Source organism: Eschrichtius robustus, chromosome 19, assembly GCF_028021215.1.
Source record: "Eschrichtius robustus isolate mEscRob2 chromosome 19, mEscRob2.pri, whole genome shotgun sequence".
Lineage (NCBI taxonomy): Eukaryota > Metazoa > Chordata > Mammalia > Artiodactyla > Eschrichtiidae > Eschrichtius > Eschrichtius robustus.
The window spans coordinates 32,045,968-32,064,764 of record NC_090842.1 but is presented as its reverse complement, the minus strand read 5'-3'; positions in this window follow the sequence as shown (position 1 = coordinate 32,064,764).

Sequence of the window (18,797 nt, the reverse complement as noted above, 5' to 3'; positions counted from 1 at the left end):
TGCCTTACATAAAGGCCTATGTCACAGAGTCATACAATCAGAGAATCTAATACAGATCTTCATTGACTTACAATGAGGTTATATCTTGATAAATCCTAGCCTACAGTTGGACAAAATCATATAACACAAAGCCTATTTTATTTTTTTAAAAAGCATTGAATATTTCATGTAATTTTTTAAATCCTGTACCGAAAGTGAAAAACAGAATGGTTGTGTGGGTACAGAATGGTTTTAAGTGTATTGGTTTTTTATCCTGGTGATCATGCGGCTGACTGGGAGCTGTGGCTCACTGCCACTGCCCAGCATCACACGAGAGGATCATAACTCATATCATTAGCCTGGAAAAAGATCAAAATTCAAAATTTGAAGTACAGTTTCGACCGAATTCCTATCGCTTTTGCACCATGGTAAAGTCAAAAAATCGTTAAGTCGAACCATTGTAAGTGAGGAACCGTCTGTACATGGAAAAAGTTAGAGATCATTGAATCTAACCTAGAGGGGTAACCAGACTGAAATGTTTGGGGGAGCTTCAGGGTAAATCTGGTGCAGGACCAAAATTTTTAGCTTAGACATGATTTTTTTTGTCTGGAAACATGATAATGCCTGTAGTAAGTGGTCCGTTAGCCTCTGTTTGAATGCAACCAGTAACAGGAAATTCACCACTCAAGATGACTCAATTCAATCCTGTATGTCTCTAATCTAAAGAAAGAAAACCTTCCCATATTAAACCCATACCTACCACCTTGAATGCCTTCAAGGAGGTCATGACTCCCCAAGAACTGATTGACTTTCAGAGATTGTCTCCAAGATGTGCCTTTAATGCCTCATCCGACTTAAGGCCAGAAGTGTAGCCATCAAAACACACACACACACACACACACACACACTGTGTTTACTGGCCTGACATCTCTGCAAATGACCAGCCCAATTATAACATCAAATGAAAATGAGGTGCATGAGGCCCCAGGTTCAATCCCCAGCATCTCCACCAAAAAAAAAAAGATGAGGAAATAAGAGAAGGGAACAGAAGAGAAAGAGGAAGGAGAAGAAGAAAGAGAGGAAGGAAGAAAAAGAAGAGAGAAGGGGAAAAGGAAAACGAGAAGAAAGAGAAAGAAAAGAAGATGGGGGACTTCCCTGGTGGCGCAGTGGTTAAGAATCCGCCTGCCCATGCAGAGGACACGGGTTCAATCCCTGGTCCGGGAAGATCCCACATGCCGCGGAGCAACTAAGCCCAAAGGCCACAACTACTGAGCCTGCGCTCTAGAGCCCGCGAGCAACAACTACTGAGCCCGCGTGCCACAACTACTGAAGCCCGCATGCCTAGAGCCCGTGCTCCGCAATGAGAGAAGCCACCGCAATGGGAAACCCGTGCACTGCAATGAAGAGTAGCCCCCGCTCGCCGCAACTAGAGAAAGCCTGCGCGCAGCAACAAAGACCTGTCACAGACAAAGATAAATAAATAAATTTATAAAAAAGAAAAGAAAAGAAGATGGGATGGTGATATAGTTTCATGGGACTCTGTGGGCACTAGCTGTTTTGCTCTATAGAAGGGGAAAGTTGGATCTGGAAATATTGCCATTGTCCTAAATACCCAATGGAACACGCTGCAGTCTTTTACAAAAATCATGTTCTATAAAATTCAATAGAAGAATAAATACTGGAAATATTCATATATATATTCAAATATTCATATATATATTCAATATATTGCCAGATGAAAGGAGGTTATCAAGCATGTAGGGCATAATTTCATTTTTTAAATCTCTATGTTATATATTCCTATCTGTAGACAAAATTGATATTATTTTTTAGTAAACATAATTCATCTATATATGTAATGATTATCTCTGGGTGGGCTAATGACACAATATTCTGAATATATATAATATTTTTAATATTTCTGTTCCTTGTGTTTCAAGTTTTCTGCATTGATTAGTATTACTTTTATAAATAACTTTAAAAATTAATTTAGAAATAAAACCTAGTACCTATTCAGTCCTGAGACTGTGACATTCTGGATTTCTAGCATATTTGCTAGGATGCTTTTAAAATGGGAAAATGCAGGAATTCCCTGGCAGTCCAGTGGTTAGGACTCCATGCTTTCACTGCTGAGGGCCCGGGTTCAATCCCTGGTCGGGGAGCTAGGATCTTGCAAGCCATGTGGCGTGGCCAAAAAAATTAAAATAAAATAAAATGTGAAAATGAGGTATGGCTGTTTGGGGCCACTTCTGGAATTGAGTAACTTTAGTGGTATAAGGAGACTCTATGATGATTTAATTGAACACTTTCATTAGAAACATTGGGAAATTAAGTCCCGGAAAGATAAGTGACTTGCCCAAATTCACACAGCTACATTAACTGGTGAGTCTCTTGTAAAACCAAGATTGCAGCTACACAAAACCAAAATAATCCTCTAATCCAAGCAGTGTGTCAAAAATTGGATACATTGGGTATGGATAAGGGACCAGCAGGGCACACCTTCCAGCTAGAGTAGATGCCTAAAGGTCTACATATCTACAGGTCCCACTTGTACAAGGTTAAAACTCAGATCAGTGGACAGCCTCAGCTTGATGAACACATTTGACATAGAAGAGCTATTGGCTATTTCCCAACATGATATCTGCCCTTGAAGGATAAAGACTTGCCACTCATTGGATTGGATAAAGACTTGCCACTCACTGGATTTTCATAAGAAATATACATCTATTCATTGATTCAACAAATACTTCCTGAGCACCTATTATGCACCAGTTACTGTGCCAGGCACTTCCCACTTGTGGTCCGGGTCTTAGGATTATATATGATGTTATTTTCATCTTTCTGTTCTCTTAACAGTCTATAATATAACAGCTACATTTATAAATTTTAGAAAAATCTTTAAGAGAACATTCCAAAATAAATAAATAACATTCCATATGCTCTGTAATTTTTTAAACTTTCAGAGTTATAGCAATATCTTGGGAGGGTTAAGCCTGCCAAGTAACTATTGGAGGACAAAATTCATATTAATCTCTAAGTACTGATTCAACTGTAGAAAATGGGTCTCATGATCATAGACACATTTGTCATATTCTGAATACACATTCCAGCAGCAGAACCTATTTCCTGTGCTTGGGGCCGGTTATTCCTAATTCCATAGAAATTAGAAATCAGAAGGTGCTTGCCTGAAACCAGCTACAGGAGTGTTAGCAAGGACTCAAAGTGAGCGTCTTGAGGGGCGGCAACTGTTGCCACTGACCCCAAGCAAAGAGCAGAGTTGTTCTTGCTTACAGAGCTCCTGACAGAGGGGGTAAGCATTTTTTCAATCAAAAGCTTGAGGGCTGAATGAATGCATGAACAAATGAACAAGTGAATTTTAAGAAAATCAAAAGTGGTTGAAGAATGTCAGAGAGGTCTTCTGGCCAACTGAACTCCCCTAATCTTGTAAAAACTAATTTCTCCCTACAGCTCTTCCTTGACACCTGGCATTCCACCACTTATAGCCCCATTGCTTTAGATCAGGGATTGACAAGCTACAGCCCACAGGCCTAATTCAGCCCACTGCCTGCTTTGTAAATAAAGTTTTATTGGAACACAACCACACGATTTGTGTTTTGTCTATGGCTGTGTTCTAAAGGCAAAGTTGAATACTTGCAGCAGAGATCCTATGGCCTGTGGGGTGGAAAATATTTACCATCTGGCCCTTTGAGAAAATGTTTGCTGAGCCATGCTTTAGATTACACTCCTTTAAAATATCACTGGTGATAGTAACAGTGTGAATTAGTTTATCCCAAGGTCACTTAGCTGTTTTGGTAGGGGAAGGGGTACAGAGAACTTGAGGATGCTAAGTTTTCTGTGTGTTAGAGAGAACATCTCAAGGCAGAAAACGAGCACAAAAAGGAAAAAAATGGGAAGTGGTAAATAGACTTCATCTAGTTTACAATTCTGCTTGCCCTTAGATTAAAATGAAGATGAGAGTAAGAACTAAGGACTGTCAAATTCTGAATAGTGAGAGTGTCAGACTTCAGAATCAAACCCAAATATTTCCCTTTTCCAATGAAAAGAAAACTCAATATTCTGATTTTTCTTCCATATACCAGGTCCCTCTGCTTTCAGACGTGTTGCTTTGCTTCCATTTCTCTGTAGTCCGCAGAGTTAGAGAAATTGTTTTAGATTCCACCCGTCCCAAGTAATGCACTTCTGATTTTTTTTTCTCAACTGACCTCATTTAGCAGGGTGGAAGGCAGCTTTTCCTAGTCTATTAAGACTTCAATAAAATCATCCATTTCTAGTTAACTGGAATAGTATTCACATTTAGACCTGCATATTAATTGGCTGATAACGAGATGATAAAGCTGCTTTTCTCTGCAGGTGTACCAATCGATTTCAATGAAACTGAAAAAATGAGTTCTTTTCTTGTTGCATCTGAAATTAAAAAGTGATTTATATTTTCTAATAAAGTGCTTTTCATTGATCTCCTTCTGAAAATGTATGGTTTCATTTGCACCCTTTTAAATTATAATAGTTTCCATTTGTAAAAGAATGATTTTCCTATATCATTTCTGGCTTTCAATTGATGATTAACCTTAATATAGATTTGAAGGAGAATGTGAGGGAGGGTAGGTTAAGAGCCTCCGTGCCCACCCCCTAAAAAAACCTGCAAATTTTAACGACCTTAATATTCTCAGACTACAGAATTCTTTTCCTAAATACATTGCTGTCAGAGGAAGTTATGTTTTCCCCCCAAGAAATCCATTTGTCTATTTCACAACTTTCCTTTTGTCATAGAATTTTATGCCTGCACCAATTGTTTTCCATTTCTGTTGTGTCAACCTGGCTGCAGGGCAAATGTGGAAAGAGAAGGGTTTTTTTCCTTTCTTCCTCCTGTCACTGACAGTACATTCTTACTTGGAGATGCACATGGAATCCTACTGTTATCGGCTGAATTCTGGCAGGTGTGAAAACTGGCAGAGCAATTGCATTTCACTTTAATTTAGTATTATGGTCTTCTGAGCCATAATAATTAAGTAGCCATGAAAGGAAAGCTATATTCTGAACATGTGGTAGAAAAATTGCAGAGTCTAGCACTGGACTCTGTTGAGGAATCAGGGTCATCTCACTTCTCTGTCACCCAGATGCACCTGAATTAATATTCAGGCTGGAGATTCTTTGCAAACAGGTGTAGAGTGGAGTCAAGAGACCACATGGGCATTAGACCTAATTTAAGAGGCATTGTCTGTTTATTCACACAGGAGGTAAATGTTGGCTGATGAATGCATTAATGGGTGCATGGATGCATGGATGGATTGGTGGATGGATGAATGGATGGATGGGTGGATGGATGCATGAATGAATGAATTTATATAAAGGCAATTATCTTTGCAGCTCTCATGCAAAGATTACCTTTGTGATAGGATTTGACTGCCCCCTACACAAAAATATTTCCCTCCCTCCAAGTCTCACAGTGCCTAAATATTCCCAGATAGTTTTGTCTAGATTCAATATTACCCTCTTCCAAGTTCTTTTTTTAAATGTTCCTTGAAGGGACAGGATTTGGATGGCTAATACTGCAGCATGGATTCGTTTATCACCTGCCTTCCCATGTCTCAGGAGACTGCAGACTACCCAATGACAACGGACATGACAGCAGGGCCAAGAACATGGTAAAAGGTGGTACCAGGGTGAGTAATAATGAAGAAATCCTCTCAGCTCTGCAGAGGACTGTTTCTAGTTATACCCCCAGGTGCAATACTTCCCAGGTCTCCAGCCATCCTTTAAACTCTCAAAGAATAACTGTCCACCAATTTCTCAAGTCAAGATGAGCCAGGGCTGAGGATTGATGACTCCTGTCTCCACGTGAAAATAAAAAGAATGCTAAAAATAAAAAATAATCATAAAATTTATGTTATAATTATATAAAAATCATATTATATGTATATACATAATTATATACTGTTACATAATTATATAAAAATAATATAATATAGTATAATGTGATAAATATATATAACATAAATTACATTATAAATTATAAAAATAAATAAAAAGAAGAGGAGGAGGATTTATTGAGCACCTTCTGTGTGCCATGCACTTTCCATGCATTATCCAACTTAGTCTTCAAGATCATGTCCCTTCTTTGCCCACTGAGGGAGAGGATTTGTTTTTCAGGGCCACACCAAGAAAGGGATGGAGCCAGAACTGAACCAAGATACACATGAGTCTCCAAAATCCATGCTCCAAACTCTGTTCTCCCTTCTACTTTGGCCTGATACTAAAAATAAACATTTTTTAAATAAATAAATACTTTAGGGAAATTCGATAGAGTAAATAACGCAATTTCTTCAACGAATAAATTGCAAAGGAAAAAAGAGAGAGGAGGAAACTGTAAATTAAAGAGACAAGAGATACATCAACCACAGACAATATATGAGCTTTGCTTGGATTCTGATTCAAACAAACCTCTTGTGTGCAGTGCTGGTGGTATAGATGTGAGCATAGCTGCCTTCCAAACAAACCATTTGTTTAAATAAAAGAATATTAAGTACTAGGAGCTTCATCTACTAGTCTCAACTTATACAGAAGTTTGAAATTTTCTATAGTAGAAAGTTTGTAAACTAAATAAACAAAATTTTTTAATGAAAGGAAAAATTGGCACTATTTTTTAAATAGATATTTGCCCAACCCTATGACTATACTAAAAACCACTGAATGGAACCCTTTAAAAGAGCAAACTTTATAGTATGTGAGTTATAGCTCAGTAAAGTGTTTTTTTAATGATACAAACAAAAGAAACTAATGTAGATTAAAATATGGCCAATCACATCGTGTTCCTAAATTTTCACCTAATATCTCTTAGTAGGTGGTTTTTTAATTTGTTTTGTTTTGTTTGTTTGTTTGTTTTGGCCATGCCATGCTGTTTGTGGGATCTTAGTTCCCCAACCAGGGATCGAACCCGGGCCCTCGGCAGTGAAAGTGTGGAGTCCTAACCCCTGGATCGCCAGGGAATTCCCACATGGATGATTTTTAATAAGTGAATTGCACGCATACTTGGAAAAAGAAAAAGTAAGTGATTCTGTCTTATTTGGGCTCATCTCATGAGTTCCAGGCTGTTATTCAAATGCTTTGGCTCACATCCACCAGGATGTCTTCAGCAACTTCAAATGAATTCTAAAAGCACAAAAGCAAATACAGTTGCTAAAAGCACATTCTCTTCTCACTCCTCTTTGAGGCAGGAGGAGCTGGTGCAGACTTGCTGTGCAATCCCTAGATGCAGTGAAGAACACAGGCAAGGAGGAGGCATTGTCCAGTGTATGTGGCCCCCCAGCCCCCAGAGGGACTAACTGCCAACATGCCCAGCCTTGGGAGAAGCACCCAGTCTGCTCTGAGCAGGGAATCGGTCTCTGTTTGGTCTAGCCTCCTAGGGAGTCCCCATCTCTTGCCCAGGGACAGTTGATAACCTCCTAACTGGTCTCACCTCATTGTGGCCATAGCGCTCACATCCTCCTCCATCACACCCCATGTTAATGAAAGCTGTGTCATTGGGTCCTTACTGCTCTCAAGATAAAGACCAGAAGCATAACTGTGGCCTAATGTCCAGCAGAGTGTGGCCTCTCATTTTCTCTCCAATCTCATCTCGCACCCATGCCTGTCTCTCTCTGAGCTCCAGGAACACTGACCTTCTACTCCCAGTAGTCAAACATCCTTCCACCACAGGGCCTTTGCACATGCTGACACCTCCACATGGTTAACACCTCCTCATCCTTGAGATCTGGAGATCTCAACACACACAAAGCTTTTCTCAGAGCAAACTTCCCCTGACAACCCTCAGTCAAACTCCCCCATTTTTGGTTCCAAGGTATTTGTCACAGTTGGAATTTCACACATTTATTTGATTAGCATCCCTACTAGGCTATAAACACCATAAAGAATGAAATTATGTCTTCTTTTGCTCACAACTGGATCCCCAGGCTCACCACAAAGCCTGGCATATGGTAAGCACAGAATATCCATCAATTAAAAAAAAGGAATTAATGAAAGAAGAATGAATGAAGGGATGGATCAATGAACCCTCCAAAGCACAGACCCCTGCAATCACTGTTTGTTAAGAACTTATGCAAGCTCCAACAAAGTGTCCCTTCTTGCAAGTTTGAGAGTTTTTCCCAAAGTTACCTAAAAAATATAACCATATCCAAAACAACCTACTTAAGAAGAACTCATCAGTGGCCTTCTCTCTCTGGCACAAATCCATTTCATGGAAAGAATTTTTAGTACTTTAATGATGCCTTTCTGCCTTACAGCATATGACAATTCAGAGCAATTAGCTCTACAACTATAATATGAAAGGTTGGAATGCATTTAAACTGGAATTGATTTTTGTTTAATCTGTGTTTTCACGGGTAGAAATCAGGTTTTTCTGAGCCAGCTCATTAGAAAGGACATGGTGGTGGGGCTTTAGATGTTGAAACTCCTCCTTCCCAAGAGAAGAAGGGCCTGAACTCACCTTCATTCAGCTTGACTTTCCCTAGAGTTATTGTTCCCTCCACAGGTAGGCCCTGAACTTGGACCTCAACTCACCTGAGCTGTAAATGTCTGCTCTTAGGGGTATACACCACTTCATCACTGATATGCCCTACCCATGACTTTCATCCTGCCTAAGGTCATTGGCCTCAAGGAGTCTTTGTCTATATGCTCCAGAGCAGGGTACCTGATGCAATCGTGTACTTTAATGCAGGCCAATTTCTGCCAAGAATGATGCCCAGGGGATAGTTGAGTGGCCAGGAGTCATGCCTCAGCTCTTTGGTTGTACTAGATAATAAAAATACCATCTATCTTTTGTGAAGTGCAAAGATTCTTAACTTAGTATGTGCAATGAAATCACTTATGGAGTATTTTAAACCCAAGCATCAAACCAGACCTCTAAGTCAGCATTTCTAGAGGTAGGGACTGGACATCTGTATGTTTTTGTTGTTGTTGTTGTTGTTTTTATTTATTTATGGCTGTGTTGGGTCTTCGTTTCTGTGCGAGGGCTTTCTCTTGTTGCAGCAAGTGGGGGCCACTCTTCATCACGGTGCGCGGGCCTCTCACTATCACGGCCTCTCTCGTTGCAGAGCACAGGCTCCAGACGCGCAGGCTCAGTAGCTGTGGCTCACGGGCCCAGTTGCTCCGCAGCATGTGGGATCTTCCCAGACCAGGGCTCGAACCCGTGTCCCCTGCATTGGCAGGCAGATTCTCAACCACTGCGCCACCAGGGAAGCCCCATCTGTATGTTTTTAAAGCACCACAGTGGTTCTGATGTACAGCTGAGGTTGAGAGCCCCTGATCCAGTGTTCTACAACTTGAAAAGAGCTCTCACCTTAATCCTAAGGAAGGTAATGATCACCCCCATTGTACAGAAATGGAAACTGAGGCTCAGAGAGGTTAAGTGACTTGCCCAAGTGAGGCAGGAAATAGATGGGCCCCAGGCTGAGCAGCTGGAGTTTGTCCCCTGTGGACAGATAACTCCAAGATGAAGAGGAGGAGGAGCTGAGCCCTGCCCAGATAAGAGACCACATATTTCTCATTCTTGAGGTCAAGGAGACCTTCCCGACTATACATGTTCAGAAAGGCTCCTTGGAGGTCAAAAAGGGAGTGATGTCAACCTACCCATAGGCCTCTTCGCTAGAATCCATCTCGGCTAACAGATGCTCACGCACACAGGGGAGGACCCTGAGATAAACCAAATACAGACTCAGAACCAGGCAAAGCAAGATGATTGGCCAAAGAAAACCCTGAAGAAATGCCCCATAAAAGTGATTCAAACTACCACGAGGGCGTGACTTTCTCTCTGAGCCCACCCTGTGTGCCGATTCACAGGTGCTCTTTTTCCTCTAATAAACACTTTACTTGTTTCACTACTTTCCATCTCTCTGTGGAAATTCATTTCTACACAGCTGGCCACTAGCTGTCACGGTCTAGCGACTAGGATTCAGTGCTCTCACAGCCGCAGCCTGACTTTAAACTCTGGCTGGGGAACCGAAATCCTGTTTCAAGCTGCGGCAGGCCGAGGCCACCTGAGATCACAAAGACACCCAGTTTGCAAGTGGCCTAATCTAGACTCAAACGAAAGTGCCAGCCTCATAGTCCTTTAGACCAGAATGAATGGAGGGTAGAGTATACTCAATAACTAAGAAGACTAATGATTAAAGGAAGTGGAGCCTGAGACTGCTTAGCTGTGCTGGTAATGGGTTGGTAGTGCTTTTAATTCATTGTCAAGCATTTTGGAGAGTAAGTCAGCACTTGCCCTCCTCCTGAGAGAGAGGCCACGGGGGATTCCTTCCATAAAGTTGTGGTGGTTAGTGCTGTATGGGCTTGTACCCTGTCCGCACTGCTGGTTATAGCAGGCTGGACACAAGGTCACTTACAACCAGATGGATGGTGGATGATTACTTGATCACTACCTGGTCACTACTAGTCAGCAGCTCACAACAGAGTTTGATGTAAGGTAATTGGGGGTGGAGGGCTGGAGAAAGGCAGCAGAAGTGCAGAGGAAGTAGCTGGAAGTCAAAAATAGAGGGAGAACCATTGGAAAAAGAAGCAGAGACAGAAGAGTCATGAGTCCAACAGCATCACAAGATTAAGGAGGAGCAGATGCCCACTCTTCAGGGGTGACAAGATGGCCAGGTCATTGTTACAGCTCATTCCAGTTCTTTGAGACCCTCTTTTATGTGACTGCTGGGACATATCTCTGTCTCCTGACATCTCTGGGTATTACTAAGATTATCCTCACGTGCTATCCTTGTACCTAAAGGGTACTGACAAGCACAGTTAAGCAACGGCAATAATAAGGCATCTCCCTGCTTGCTCAGGATCTCAAAGGAGGCTGCTTTGGCCTCTGGCCTCCAGAGACATGTCTGGTTGGCCATAGAGTTTCCCAGAATCCTTTGCACCTCTGAGAAACTGCAGGGCATCCACTGCTCTCCTGGATCACAGCCTGGTAGAGCTGAGTCTTCATTCCTTTGTCTCTATTGCCCTCTAGTGCTCACTTGCTATAGCTAGCTTTAGACAACATTTCTCTTCAGCTAAGTTTAACAATCCAAAACCTGAAAAGAAACTTTTTACAAGTCTATCCATCACTTCGTGGAAATTCATTGAACACATATGGTATGTTCACTTTTCCATACGTGCATTAAACCTCTGTTCAAAGTATTTTAAAAGTCTATCCATGCATCTATCAAATATTTATTGAGTGCTACCACAGGATATGCTACCGCAGGATAAGCCCCCTTTTAGATGATAGAAAAGTGTTTGCCGTCATGGAGACCTAGCTTGGGAGACTGACATCAGATCTCATAAATGAATGTGAAATGACAACTGCGACAGTGCTACAAAGGTCAGGTTCATGGAGAATCGACTTGGCACAGAGGTTAGGGAAGGCTTCCCAGGGGATGTGAGAATGGACTAAACCATGAGGGAAGGGCCAGAGTTACAATGTCAAAAAGGCCGGGGAGGAGCACATGCAAGATCTCAAGAGGAAATGGGATGCATCTGAAGAAGTGAAAGAAGTTCTGTGTAGCTAGTATGTAAAAAGTAGGAATGTGAGGCTGGAGGGGTAACTGAAGCACTGTCTTTATAGGGTCTTGCTGACCACATAAGAATTTTGATCTCTGTGAAAACCATTGAAGAAAGCTTGTTTTGTTTTGTTTTGTTTTGTTGGGATCAGATAGTGGTAGGTGATCAGATGTGTGTTTTGAAAAGATCCCGCTGGTTGAAGGAGGAAGAATGATTGCAACTGGGCCATAGCTTCATAAAAGACTCATTCAAAGGCTACTAATGTAGTCCAGGCAAGAGAGAATGGTGACTTGGTCTAGGTAATAGTGGCAGAAGTGGAATAAAGAAGACGGAGTCAAAGGATATAAAGAGAATAACTGGGCTTGGTGGTCAATTAGAAGTGGGAGGATGGCGAAGGATGGGATGCATCAAGGATGACTTCAAGCTCTAGTTTGAGCAGCAGGATGGATAGTGGTGCTGTTTCCCATGACAGGGAACACTGGCAGAGAAACAGATTTAGGGGAGCAGGGGATGAGAGGAGCATGAGTTTGGTTTGGGCAAATTAAGGTTAATGTGCCTTTAGCACATTCAAGTAGATATGTCAGCCCATTCATTTATTCAACAAGTAATTTAAAAAAACAAACAACATACTTATTGATCACTTAATATGTGTCAGGCACTATTATAGGCTTTTTCCCTTATAGAGTTCACATCGTAGGGACTTCCCTGGTGGCACAGTGGTTAAGAATCCACCTGCCAATGCAGGCGACATGGGTTCGAGCCCTGGTCCGGGAAGATCCCACATGCCACGGAGCAACTAAGCCCGTGCGCCACAGCCACTGAGCCTGTGAGCCGCAACTGCTGAAGCCCACACGCCTAGAGCCCGTGCTCTGCAACAAGAGAAGCCACTGCAATGAGAAGCCCACGCACTGCCACGAAGAGTAGCCCCCCTTCGCTGCAACTAGAGAAAGCTTGCACGCAGCAACGAAGACACAACGCAACCAAAATAAATAAGTAAATTTGTTAGAGTTTACATTGTAGCTTATCCCCTTGCCTCCAGGTAGAACCCTGCCCGCCTGCCCCAGTGAAGGGGTTCACAGTATGCCACCTCAAAATACGCCACTCTGGCATAAGAATTATTTTGAGCCAAAGGTAATTAACAAAAAGACACAGGATAAGCTCTCTCCCCTCCTTTTGTCTAACAGAAAGCAGAACACAAATTCCCATCCTGAAGGTCTCCCCCACCCACCTCCCCTACCAAGAAGGGAATAACAACCTTATCATCAGAGACAGACAGTCCTGAGAAAAAGTCTATACAAACAAACCTCACTAACTAAGCCTTATCTACCATTGGTTTCCTCATACATTTGCCTTCCCACAATTTACTACCCCTAGAAGATCAGTCCTTTTCTTTGTCTTGTCACTTCTCTACAAAATTATGTATCTTTTGTTAAAATGCTAGATAAGCCCAAGTTCTAACCACCCCTTTGAGTTATTCATGCACTGAGTGCATGATGTACACATTAATAAACAATTGTTTATTTTTCCCTTATTAATCTATCTTTTGTTAGTCTAATTGGCAGGACCCTAGCCAATAAACCTAAGATAGGTAGAGGGAAACAAATTTTTTTTCCTCCTCTACACCAGCCAGATGAAAATCCATTCAGTATTCAATAAACTTATTCTGAGACTTGACTACACATGAGACACTGAACTCAGTGCTCTCCTTGACTGGGAGACTCATCTTATGGTCAGATCTTGGGAAGCATTTCTCCCTGTAAATCCAAAGTTCTTAAGATTCAAGAACTTTGAGGAGATAATGAAGAAAACTGTGAGAATCCTTAAGCAGAAGAATCAGAGAAACACAGAGACTTGAGGAGGAAGGGAAATTATAATCCATCAAACTAGCCTTTCCCAAGGTGAATTCCATGCAACACTATCTTTGAAGACCAGATACAAAAATGATACAAAAACTCTGGGTGCCCTGCCCTGTTGTGATAGATCCTTTGAAGTTCTATCAAGCCAACTTCCACTTTCAGTGTTTCCGGAAAAGGACAGTTTTTGTTCTCAGTGATGTCAAGTCAGGAGGGTGGGAGAAAAATTGGAAGTGTTCATTACTGACAAAACGAACAAGACAGCAAGATCCAGTTTACAAAAAGATGAAAAATAGCTCAAAGACAAGGAACAAGACTAGAATCTGAAAACCCTCAAGGGTGGGTTATAGTTTTCCATAGAAACGTAATTTCTCCCTACAGTCACCTATTTTCATCAAAGATAATCAAAGTAAGATTATTCTTGATTGCAAAATAAGTCTGGTTTCATTGAATTTGGCCTGCTTATTTACATAAGTGCAGCAAGAATCGTAACTGACTACATAGGTCTTTTTTTTTTTTTTTTAATTTATTTATTATTTATTTATTTATGTCTGTGTTGGTCTTCATTTCTGTGCGAGGGCTTTCTCTAGTTGTGGCAAGCGGGGGCCACTCTTCATCGTGGTGCGCGGGCCTCTCATTATCGTGGCCTCTCTTGTTGCGGAGCACAGGCTCCAGATGCGCAGGCTCAGCAATTGTGGCTCACGGGCCCAGTTGCTCTGCGGCATGTGGGATCCTCCCAGACCAGGGCTCGAACCCGTGTCCCCTGCATTGGCAGGCAGATTCTCAACCACTGCGCCACCAGGGAAGCCCTACATAGGTCTTTTAAAGTTCTCTTTGCTGGAACTTCTCATAAAGAATCTCAGATTGGACTTTTAAAAGTGTACTTGGGACTAGGAAGCAAGCCAAGAACTTGCCATCAGCTATCTACACTGCCTATAGATTTAGATGAAATCCTCTCTTCTCAAGGTCCCCAGAATATCCTAAGTTTCCTGCGTCTTCCAGAAAGTGACTTTCCTTACTCACCTGTAAGGCTGGGAATCCTGTAATTCAGAGAATAGGCCAGTTCTTCCAAGAGAGCTTTGTAAGCAATGGCTCCATAAAGTCAACTTTATTTCCTTAAAACTGTCTGGCAATATTTGATTCTATGTACATCATTCTCAAATATGGCATTCCAGTCGAAACCTTGGTTATATAACCAATTTTTCCAGCTATATACTGTTAAAAGGAAGACAGGTTCTTATTTAACTTACGCAAATAACGATATTGACATGAAAATAAGAATATTCAATAAGGGTATCTGAATTCTGGAAGGAGCAAGAAGGGGGAAAAAGATAAATGTCTCAGTTTTGTTTAAAAACATTTAATATACTAAATTGTTGTAAGTTATAGATACCCTAAGAGAAAAAAGAAAGGGGTTCCTTATATCCAGAAGATATAACATTAAAGAACCAGCAATGTTCCCCCCAAAAGTATAAAAATTTAGTCATAAATTTAAAAAATTTTATAAAAATTATACAATTTTTACAATAAATAAAGATATAAATATAAAAAATAAATATATGTATTTATTTAAAATAAATTTAAATTTTAAATATATAAAATTATAAATTTATATATTTATAAATAAATGTATAAAATTTATTTATTTTATAAAATATAATAAAATTAAAATAAATATAAAAAATTATAAAAAATTTTACAATTTTTAGTCATAAAAATTATAGTCATTCTTCATGTGTCCCATGTAATTAATTCTTGTTCTACTTGATCTAGTAGCAGTTTCAACTAGAGTTCTTTACCCAATCCAGTGGTATCATCTCGAAGTTATTAATACCATCAGAAGCCTATACCCCAGAGTACATGCCATAGTCCTTTGTATGGGCCTGAGTCAGTCCCTTTTGTTGAAGATGAAGCATTCTGGTTTGTAGCTGTTTGTAAGAGCTTTCAGGTAAGCATCAGAGTAAAGCAATAACTATTCATGAATAATAAAAGGCTTAAAATGACCATGGTTAAAAATTTGATGAAAGTTTACTATAAAAATAACACAATTTCACAAAAGAAATCTGACTGTTTCAGTGACATACAACTTTTTAAGTAATAAGTGGAATTATGACTGTTAACATTATACCAGTATATATCATGGACATTGAGGGCACTGAAAAATTTCCAGGAGTTTCATACAATTTCAGAAGTAGTTACATTAACAATATTTAGCCATACAAATATAGCCTAGGGAAGGTTAAGTATCACTTCTCATTTGACAACGCTTTTCATGCAATTTAACACGTCAAATAAGCCTAATTAGTTTAACATCTCTCTTTTTACAAAGTGAGAAAACAAACCCTTTGAGATGTTCTAGGAGCCTTCTGCAAAATCTCAAGGTCAGTTCGAGGTCAAGAAGACTTCATGTAGAATTTGATTTTGGAAAGTTGTCAAAAATGTCAAAGGGTTTAAACCCAGGAGCACAGGTGACTGTGCGACAATACTTAATTGTCAATTGAACTGAAATAACAATGAAAGATTTCAAAAGTAAATATAGGAGGTAACAAGGTTGTAAAAAAAAAAACTCAGCTCTTATAAAAAGTGAGAAGAACTGTTTCTCTTTTTTTTGTTTGTTTTGTTAATAAATTTATTTATTTTTGGCTGCGTTGGGTCTTCGCTGCTGCACACAGGCTTTCTCTAGTTGGAACGAGCAGGGACCACTCCCCACTGTGGCGTGCGGGCCTCTCATTGCGGTGGCCCCTCTTGTTGTGGAGCACGGGCTCTAGGCACGTGGGCCTCAGTAATCGCGGCACGCAGGCTCAGCAGTTGTGGCTCGCGGGCTCCAGAGCACAGGCTCAGCGGCTGTGGTGCATGGGCTCAGCCACTCCACGGCATGTGGGATCTTCCTGGACCAGGGTCCGAACCCGTGTCCCCTGCATTGGCAGGCAGATTCCCAACCACTGTGCCACCAGGGAAGCCCAGAATCATTTCTCTTAAATAACTGAGGGCATGATAAAGACAACACAGGAAATTATTGTGGTAAGATTCAAAATCCTTGTTTCCTAGGTGGATTATTCGAAAGGTAGAGAAAACCTTTTACAATCTCTTATTAAAAACAGGCCAAAAATCCAACATATTTTGTCTTTTTAAGAGAGAGAAAAATCACACTCTAGTTTTGCATTAGTACACTACTGATATAAAAGCTCATTTAAGAATCTTATAATAAATCAATTTAATCTTATCCAGCCTGACCATATGAGATTAAATAGTCTCTCTCTCTCTCTCTCTCTCTTTCTCTCTCACAGACCCTTTACAACTTTCTAGACCCATCTAGTTCTTGTCCTACATCTTCCTCTTTCTCATTCTGGAGCAACCTTTAAACAACCTTGAATCAACTAACTCAGGACAAAATTACTCTCTCTTTTCCTTAACAAAAACATATCCTTAATACATTGTATACTTTTTCTTATCAAAAACATATCCTACTTTCCTGGCACATTTTGCGTAGAGTTTTTTCCTCTGCTCTTATTATTTCTATTAGTTCCACTTACATATATTGATTATAATTTTCAACCCTTAGTAATCTTTATTTTCCAGAGAAAACTAGGAAAGAGACAATTGTGAACTGTCTGTGATATACCAGCATTCTGTAGTTGATAAGAAAAATTATGAATATACCATCTCACAATTTCAAGAGACATATGCTTCCTCATAGCACAATTTCCCAGTGGGGCAAAAGAACATGTTTATTAACAGGTCCAAGTATCTGTAGTCTTTATGTAAAAATAAGAAGTCAAAAGTATATAAACTTATGTTCAGTACTTAATGTTTCAGTATTTTATCTTATTTAGAAGTGATCTAGATATTTAATGAATACCTATCATTTAACTTAGTAAAGCTTTAAGGTGGCAAGTAAGCAAAAAAGATTTTGGAGACTATTTTGACAGGTTTATTATAAAACATAATCATTGTTGAAATAAAGTTAGCCAGAGTAATGACTTAATTTGATTAGAATCAAATGTATAAGTTTTATAATCTTAAACATCTAGTACATATAATAATAGCTTCGACTAGAAAACCCAAGTAGAATAAAAATGTATGATTGTAGGCAAAGAAGGTTTTTATTAAACCAGTAATATTAGACTAGTCTTATTTAACAAAGGTTTACCCAAATCATGTGAATTTGAAGATCATTTGGGTTAGTCCCCACATTTCTTTTTTCTTTTTTTTTTTTTTTTTTTTATTTATCTACTTATTTATTTATTTTTGGCTGTGTTGGGTCTTCATTGCTACATGTGGGCTTTCTCTTGTTGCGGCAAGCTGGGGCTACTCTTCGTTGCAGTGTGTGGACTTCTCACTGCAGTGGCTTCTCTTGTTGTGGAGCACAGGCTCTAGGTGCACGGGCTTCAATAGTTGTGGCACACGGGCTCAGTAGTTGTGGCTCGTGGGCTCCAGAGTGCAGGCTCAGTAGTTGTGGCACACGGGCTTAGTTGCTCCACGGCATGTGGGATCTTCCTGGACCAGGGCTCGAACCTGTGTCCCCTGCATTGGCAGGCAGAATCTTAACCACTGTGCCACCAGGGAAGTCCAGTTCCCACATTTCTGAGAGTTTGAGTGATATTTAATTTATATAAGTGCTTATTTTCTCTAAAAGTCAATTAAAATAAATCTCCTTTGTTAATTTGGTAATACTATCCAGAGGTAGGAAAATATCAGATACATAACATACATTCATATACATAGAGGCAGCTGCAAATAGAGATAGGTTTCATTTGCATTTTTAGCCATGAATCAGGCACAAATACAGGACTGTAGATTGAATGTTTATGTCCCCCAAAATTCACATGTTGAAACTCTAATTCCCAACGTGATGATATTTGGAGATGAGGGCCTTTGGGAGATAATTAAGGCATGAGGATGGAGCCCTCATGAATGGGATTAGTGTCCTTATAAGAAGAAACACGAGAGGGTGCTCTCTCGCTCTCTCTCTCTCTCCCCATTCTAGGTCTCCGACCAGGGATTGAACCCCGGGCCCTCGGCAACAAAAGTGCCAAGCCCTAACCACTGGACTGCCAGGGAATTCCCTGTCTTTATTTCCCCTCCTTTCCTCCCTTCCTCCCTCCCCTCCTTCCTTCCTTCCTATCTTTCTTTCTTTCTTTTTCTTCTTTCTTTACCATGTGAAAATACAGAGACTAGCCCACAAGCCAGAAAACTGGCTCTCACCACAACCCTAACACGCTGGCACCCTTATCTTGGGTGTCCAGCCTCCAGCACTGTGAGAAATAAGTATTCGCTGTTTAAGCCTCCCAAGTCTATGATATCTTGTTATAGCAGCCCAAACTAAGACATACAATAATACAAAATTCACTAGTTTATATATAAAGGTTGGTTCTCATCTTTGTCCCACTTTATATTTTTATCTGAATTGTGTTTCTG